At 50.3% G+C, this 7715-nt stretch overlaps 1 long non-coding RNA gene across 1 annotated transcript; it reads right to left on the bottom strand.

The window, feature by feature from the left end:
• Positions 1-379: 379 nt before the first annotated feature.
• On the bottom strand, positions 380-5134 carry LOC311605630. Its single transcript, XR_014782031.1, has 3 exons — positions 4652-5134; positions 3737-4615; positions 380-1504 (listed from the first exon to the last, which is right to left on the bottom strand). It is a non-coding gene; the product is annotated as an uncharacterized lncRNA (long non-coding RNA).
• Positions 5135-7715: the final 2581 nt, after the last annotated feature.

Below are 7715 nucleotides of genomic sequence, written 5' to 3'. Positions count from 1 at the left end.
GAACTCTTCTTGCAGCAGTTTATACAGGAACCCTGATTACCGAAGTGACCCCGGGGGAAACGCCCACAGAACCTTTATAGTGAGCCTGGTCCTATCAGAGACTGCCACGTTGTCATTCTTGGTTGGTGCGCGTGGATCATGCCACTTCACGCTATGCTCTCAGGCATGCGCATAAGGGGCTCACTCAAGGGCGCATTGCTCCTGGGAAGCGCTGTCTGCGGCTCTCCACATTCTTCTGTAAGCTGCTTGTACCTTTGTAGGCATGTCATCCTTTAGGTTAGGAAACTTTTCTTCTACGGTTTCGCTAAAAATATTTCCTAGGCCTTTGAGCTGGTATTCTCTCATTCTATTACTTTTTTTTCCCCCTAAGGCAGGGTTTTTCTGTGTAGTCCTGGCTGTCCTGGACTGACTTTGTAGACCAGGCTGGCCTCGAACTCACAGTGATCTGCCTGCCTCTGCCTCCCGAGTGCTGGGATTACAGGCTTGCACCACCATGCCTGGCTCTGCAGCTGTTTTCTTTTTTTGTGTCTGAGGCTTCGTTTATTTTCAGATGCCTGTACCAAATGGAGCTGTAAACCTGGCTGCCTCTGTAAGCACACAGCAGAAAGGCAATTTGGGGTGTCAGAACTACCCCCTTCCAGCCTGGTCTACAAAGCAAGTCCAGGACAGCCAAGGTTAACACAGAGAGACTCTTGTCTCAGAAAACAAACAAAAAACAAACAAACAAAAAAACCAAACAAACAAAAAAAGAACTACCCCCTTGTACCTCTAGAATCCAGCTACTCCCTTCTTCAGCGGAAAGTGATGTGCATTCCAAGGCAGAGAGAGAAGAGAGACTCAGAGGGTGCTGGGACTCACCCCAGTTGATCACCCAGCTGTAGGGTGTGAAGTCAGGAAGCAAATCACGAGGGGAAGGTGGAGGCAAGTCTCCAGCGGCTGTACCCCGTCATCTCCCTTTGCTGCTCCTCTCCCCTCCTCTGGCCCTCTGGGGAACTGTTCTTGCCTGACTTTCCAGGCCCACTCTTTGCCATGCTCCACTCCCAACATCTGGTTGCCACAGACCTAGTCCATTCTCAAGAGTGCCCTGTGCACCTCTCCAACACCCTGGGGCTCGGACTGCGAGTGCAGATGCCCCTCTCCTTAGCACTGGCCCCTGGGCTCTGCCTCTGTGGCCTCTCAAGTTTCCGGAGAACCTCACTTGCCACCACAGCCTAGTCTCCTAGTCTCCATCAGTGTGCCTGCAATCCCCAGGCTGCATCCCATCCTCGCACTCTGGGATACCCCAGCACCAACCCCGTGCACATCTCTGGCTCAGGTCTCCACCCACGGCTGCAGCAACATAGCTGTTTTATGCTTCAGCTGTGTTGAAATATTCAGGGCCTTGTGTGAGGGTGTGTGCTATTTCTCCCCTGAAAACAGACTTGTGAGAGAACAGGTGATGTTTATCCACTGGAAGAGGAACCGCTTCTTGAAGAGGCATGGTCTTTGCCAACTGATAAACATCCTACTACTGACCCTTGATATATGTATGTATGTATGTATATATGTATACATATATATGTATGTATGTATGTCCTGGAAGTTCCTGGGCCTCTGGATCCTCTGGAATGGGAATGATGCTCCTTCAAGGACAGTGCAGTTCACTTCTGCCTGTGCCCCAGGTGGATTGGGAGGGGAGGGCACTGGGCTATATGTTTCTGGTACTGATGGGTATTGGGTATGTCAAACTTAGATGGTCCTGGTATACCTCGGGGACTTGAAGGCCTCCTTGGGAATTGTGAGGGTCCAGGGTGCGGAGGGACAGAGCCTGTGCTCCCAGTAGAGGACAGCAGGGCACTCAACAAAGGGCAGAGCTTAGGTAGGAATTCTTAGGGGTGGAGCTTTTCAGAGCAGAGATTTCCAGAGTGAGGACTGGTGGTATTTCAAGTCCTGAGCTTGAGGAGCTCAGGATTGGTGGGTTTTCCAGTTTAAAGATGGTGGGGTATTGTGGAAGGCTCATGGGTATTTGGGTTTTCCTGCTCAGGTTTTTACACCCCTTTTCTTTGCATGGGCCTACGGATTAGAATGGAAAGCCCTTCTTGGCTGCAGGCTGTGGAGCTGTGGAGCTGTTGGGGTTGGTTTTGTAATACCTGGATCTCGAGAGCCCCAAGAACCACCAGAAATTGAATCTGGTGTAAATGGCACACGGTCGCTTTACTTAACAATCTCAGCTCGGACCTTCAATCTTCTAGCAAATGGAGAAAACAGCGGTCCTGGTCAAGGGCTGGGGCAAGAACAAGGTGCCACCAATGTAGACAGCTCCTGTTTCGGTGCCTCATGATCACAGAAGGCTGAGATGGCAGAAAGCTGTTTTGACAGCTCTTGGAGCATGGCGCTCAATCGGGAGGTAGGAAGTAGGAAGTGGGGGTGTTATCGTCAGACTACTTCCTGATCATCTGGGCCATCGAGGTCCTTGGGGAAAGTTTGACAATTGCTGTCAGGCTATAATTGGGTGGCGCAGGCCTCCAACTCCAGCGAGGGGCTATAACATCTGATTAGAAAAAAATTTTTTTTGGATTTGTTGTTGAAGTCTAGATAAGACATTGATGAGGCAGGGTACAATGCAGATTAAAGTGAGAAGTAACAGTTATGAAGGGTAGTATGCAATTCCATACTGGAGGGTCAGGCAACCATTGAACAGAGGCATCGAGATCCCTGAGTTGTCAGTTGTTACCTGATAAGTTAATGCAAAGTTGTCATTGCCCCCCCCCCCCAGGAAGAGACAAAAGACTTTTTTTTTCTTTTTTCTTTTTTTTTGACAAAAACTTCTAAGGTGTTAGTAAATCTAGCTGATTTGCAGAGGTTAAGGTCTAAAACAAGTGATGATGGTATGACAGGGAAGTGGGACCAGTATCATCCAAAAGGGAGGGGTGGCATTAGGGGTGTGTGAGGCTCTTTGAGGAACTTTGGGCCACTTCTCAGCATGTCTATATATAAGGATTGAACGAGTAGATGTGTACCCTCTGTATTTTGATTGTGCCTAATAGATGGCTGTGGTAAATGCTATAGTACTTTACCCATGATCACCATCAGGGGTCATGTCATACACCTGCAACTTGCTTCATATGTCCAGTGAATATAGTGTGGGGTGCTGTGGCTGTTTCCCCGCTGTGTGCGGGGGAGTATGAAACAGGAGGAGGAGCAAGCTGCACACATCTTGCTGTACGTGAGCATGGTGGATGGGCTTTCCACCAGAACCTGCCCATTCGACTCAGAGAGCTGTGTGTCTTCTGGTTAAGTGTGGAGAACGCCTTAAAGGGGCAGTGTAGGCTGGCACTGGCTGAGTATTTAATAAAGCACCTGGCTGTCTGTACCCTGTCTGCAAATAGACACATTCTGGAGACTCCTGCACAGGATGTGTGTTGGATGAGGGAGGTAATTTTATATGGTCAATCTATTCCAAACTCTGTATTTTAATTGGAAAAGTTGGGGGTCATCTTATACTCCCAGTCATCTTAACAAGTCAGAAAATGGCTGGTGAGTTTGTGCTAGCTTGAAGAGTTGAAGAATAGGGTCAGACTGTAATCACACCTGGAGGAAGCTGGAGATTGCCCAGCCGATTGGTCCAGTTGTGATGGTGGTAGGTTGGAGTGGGTTTAATACTCTACCCCCTCATCCTCCTCAGTGGCTGAAAACAGGACAAAAGCCGTCCGAGGTTTGTGGAGGAGCACTGCTGCAGCCGTTGTTCTCTTCATACCTGGGATTGACCCTTGGGATTTGATCAAGATCTTTTTCAATGATATTTTCATTATGCTGATCTAAGACACACAGGAAATCATGGGAGGCTTTTGGAGGAGTTAAGCTGGTAGGCTGCTTTATGAGTTGCCCTGAGCCAGTCATAACTGCATCAGCAATTGCTGCTGCCAACTGCTGGAGCTTTTTATGCTTAGTTGCTAATACGATTTCAGTCGGTCGTCTTCCAATCTCATGCTTTCTCTGATGGAAGTCGCTGAGGAATTTTTCCTCTGCATGTTCCTGGAGCTTGGGCTCAGCCTCGCTTGCTGCTGCCCAGAGTTGCTCATGCTATTCTGTTACAATAAATTTTTATCGGCCTAAGAAGGCTAAATAACAACTGTCAGCACTATGTGCTGGGCGGAATCTAACTAAAACAAATCTACCTGTAAAATAACTACTCAAAACCTCATAATGCACATATACCCCAAGCACTTGCCACTATGATGGTGCTATGCGATTTCTCTCTTTGTCCACGCTGCTCCTCTTCCCCTAACTAGCCTCTTCCTTCCTAACCATCCCACTTTTTTTTTCCTCTCCCTGGAAGTCCTGCCTTCCACTTACCTGTCCTTTTGCCCAGCTGATTGGCTTAACAACGCTTTATTGACAGTTGTTACATCCACTCAGCATTCCACCACACTATTTCCCGACTCCCCCCTCACCCCCCAGTGACTCCAGCCAGGGTGCCCCTGTGAGCTGTAGTGACTCCCAATGTGATGGCTGGTAATTTGTGGGAAGAGTCTGTGCTCTAAGCCGTTCACCCCAGATGAGTTGAGGATGCGAACAAAAGGAACATGCTCTATGCCTGGTAAGTCCTTTGATCTCAGCTCTTCTCCCATCCTTACTAAAGGATGGAGCATAACATGGCTACTACCTTCACGGCTCAGAATGTGATGCAACACTTTTTGCTATCAGCAGTCTTGAGAATCGTGCCTAGGAAGCAGGATTTATGATAATGATGTCATCAGCATCGTGTCCTGTCTCCAGGAAAGTGGGAGATGAGAAAGCAGCCCAGAAGGTCACGGAGAAGCCATGAGACTTCTAGAACAGTTCTGAGACAAATGAGAGACAAGGTTATAGAGGCCCGGAAGGGCATAGTAGGCAGCTCCTGGGTGCAAAGGAATGGAAGTAGGGTGGGTTTCAATACAGGGAGATAAGCACCGGTGACTTAATCACTAGTGTGACCCACTAGTGAAGCAGGCTCCAGAAGCCAGAGAAACGACCTAATGCGGGAGGAGAAAGGATTGCTTAGAGCAAATGGAGGGAAGAAGCTGCTGAAAAGGATCTAGAATATGAAACCCAATTTGATAGGTGGCAGAAGCAAATGATCTGTTTCTACTTTAAAGAAAGTTGAGACAGTTTGAACTGTGCTCAGTGATGATGTGCAGGGAGTGCATTTCTCTGGTGCCGGTTAAGGCACTGTTGGCTTCCCTCTGGGTGGATGGAACGTCAGCATCTTGGGTCCTGAATTTCTCAAAAACCACTAGAGTACTCAGCAAGTCTGTGGGGGGGGGGGAGGGGTTGCCGATGCCGCTCCCGTCCAGCAGGAAAGACACCAACACCGGGAACTCTTCTTGCAGAAGTTTTTATTCAGGATCCTGGAGTGACCCCGGAAAAGCTCCCACAGAACCTTTATAGTGTGCCTGTCCTATCAGAAACTGCCACGTCACCACTCCTGGTTGGTGCATTCGGATCACACCATCTCACGCCATGCCTTGTCAGATCACACCACCTGACGCTATGACTTGTTTGAATCACGCCACCTTACGCCATGCCTTCAGGCATGCGCATAAGGGGGGCTTGCTCACTGCGCATGCTCAAAGGTTTTCTCACTGCGCGTGCGAAAAAGGGGGCGCATTGCGCTGGTGAAGCAGCAGGGGGCGCTGCTATCTATGGCTCTCCACAGGGGGGGCCGGGGAAGTGCGTGGAAAACGTTTCTACAGGGTGTTAGCTTGATGAAATTGCTGTGAGCAGATAGCAGTGGGAACTTGGGACCTCCCAAAGCCAGTGATGCTGCCGTAGTGTTACAGCCTTTTGGTTAAGCAGCTGTGCTAACGACAGACGATGTGGGAGGGACTCTGCTGTTTAAGGTTGAAGCCTCATTTCTCTGGGTAGCCATTTTGAGCTCAGTTTATGAAGACGGACTCTTTGTTTCTTAGAGGGCTACACATCCTCTTGATCTGGTAACCCCAGTGTCGCATAGTCCTTACGCATAGGATAATTAAGTACTGTTTTCTCCTTGTGATATGGCCCTGTGTTACTGCATATAAATGAGCTGCAGAACTATTCGGGCACCCTTAGCCCTTAACGATTCAGACACATTCACCCTTAAGACCCCCCTCACTGCCCATGGTTTATAGTTAAGGCTGGCTGGCTTCCAGGGGCGCTTGCTCGTTCTCATGGTCCTGTGCATGCTCGGCCTCTCCTGATTCAGGCTCCTGCTCTTGCTCAGGCTTGGACTTGGGCAACAGCTCCTGCGCCCACTCTGCTTCAAGACTCACCTCCGTCTCTAGCTCCTCCTCTGATTTAGGCTCAGACTCGGGCTCCAGCACTTGCTCCTACTCCTGCCCTGCTTCAGACTCAGCTTCCAGCTCCTCTGATTTAGGCTCATACTCGGGCTCCAGCTCCTGCTAGGGCTCAGACTTGGGACTCCTGCTCCTACTCTGATTCAGGCTCAGACTCGGGCTCTAGCTCCTGCCCTATAAATGAGCTGCTCTACTACTGTTTGTAGATTAAGTATCCGGGCACCCTTAGCCCTTAACGATTCAGACACAGTCACCCTTAAGACCCCTCCTCACTGCCCATGGTTTATAGTTAAGGCTGGCTGGCTTCCAGGGGCGCTTGCTCGTTCTCATGGTCCTGTGCATGCTCAGCCTCTCCTGATTCAGGCTCCTGCTCTTGCTCAGTCTTGGACTTGGGCAACAGCTCCTGCTCCTGCTCTGCTTCAGACTCAGCCTCCGTCTCTAGCTCCTCCTCTGATTTAGGCTCATATTCGGGCTCCAGCTCCTGCTCAGGCTCAGACTTGGGACGCCTGCTCCTGCTTTGATTCAGGCTCAGACTCGGGCTCCAGCTCCTGCTCTGATTCAGGCTCAGACTCGGGCTCCAGCTCTTGCTCCTACTCCTGCCCTGCTTCAGACTCAGCTTCCAGCTCCTCTGATTTAGGCTCATACTCGGGCTGCAGCTTCTGCTCTGATTTAGGCTCCAGCTCCTGCTCAGGCTCAGACTTGGGTTCCAGCTCCTGCTAGGGCTCAGACTTGGGACTCCTGCTCCTGCTCTGATTCAGGCTCAGACTCAGGCTCCAGCTTCTGCCCTATAAATGAGCTGCTCTACTACTGTTTGTAGATTAAGTATCCAGGCATCCTTAGCCCTAACAAATCAGACACAGTCACCCTTAAGACCCCTCCTCACTGCCCAAAGTTTATAGTTAAAGGCTGGCTGGCTTCCAGGGGCGCTCGCTCGTTCTCATGGCTCTGTGCATGCTCGGCCTCCTGCTCGGCCTCTCCTGATTCAGTTTCCTGCTATTGCTCGGACTCTGTTCCAGCTCCTGCTCTGATTTAGGCTCAGACTCGGGCTCCAGCTCCTGCCCTATAAATGAGCTGCTCTACTACTGTTTGTAGATTAAGTATCCGGGCACCCTTAGCCCTAACTATTCAGACACAGTCACCCTTAAGACCCCTCCTCACTGCCCAAAGTTTATAGTTAAAGGCTGGCTGGCTTCCAGGGGCGCTCGCTCGTTCTCATGGTCCTGTGCATGCTTGGCCTCCTGCTCCGGCCTCTCCTGATTGAGTTTCTTGCTATTGCTCGGACTCAGGCTCCAGCTCCTGCTCTGCTTCAGGCTCAGCCTCCTGCTCCTGCTCTGGTTTAGGCTCATACTTGGGCTCCAGCTCCTGCTTTGATTCAGGCTCCAGCTCCTGCTCCTGCCCTGCTTCAGACTCAGCCTCCAG

The sequence above is a fragment of the Acomys minous genome (assembly GCF_964271855.1).
Source record: "Acomys minous genome assembly, chromosome: 9".
In the NCBI taxonomy this organism is placed as follows: Eukaryota; Metazoa; Chordata; class Mammalia; order Rodentia; family Muridae; genus Acomys; species Acomys minous.
Note: the sequence above shows the minus strand (reverse complement) of the source record. Positions and strands in the feature narration are given on the sequence as shown.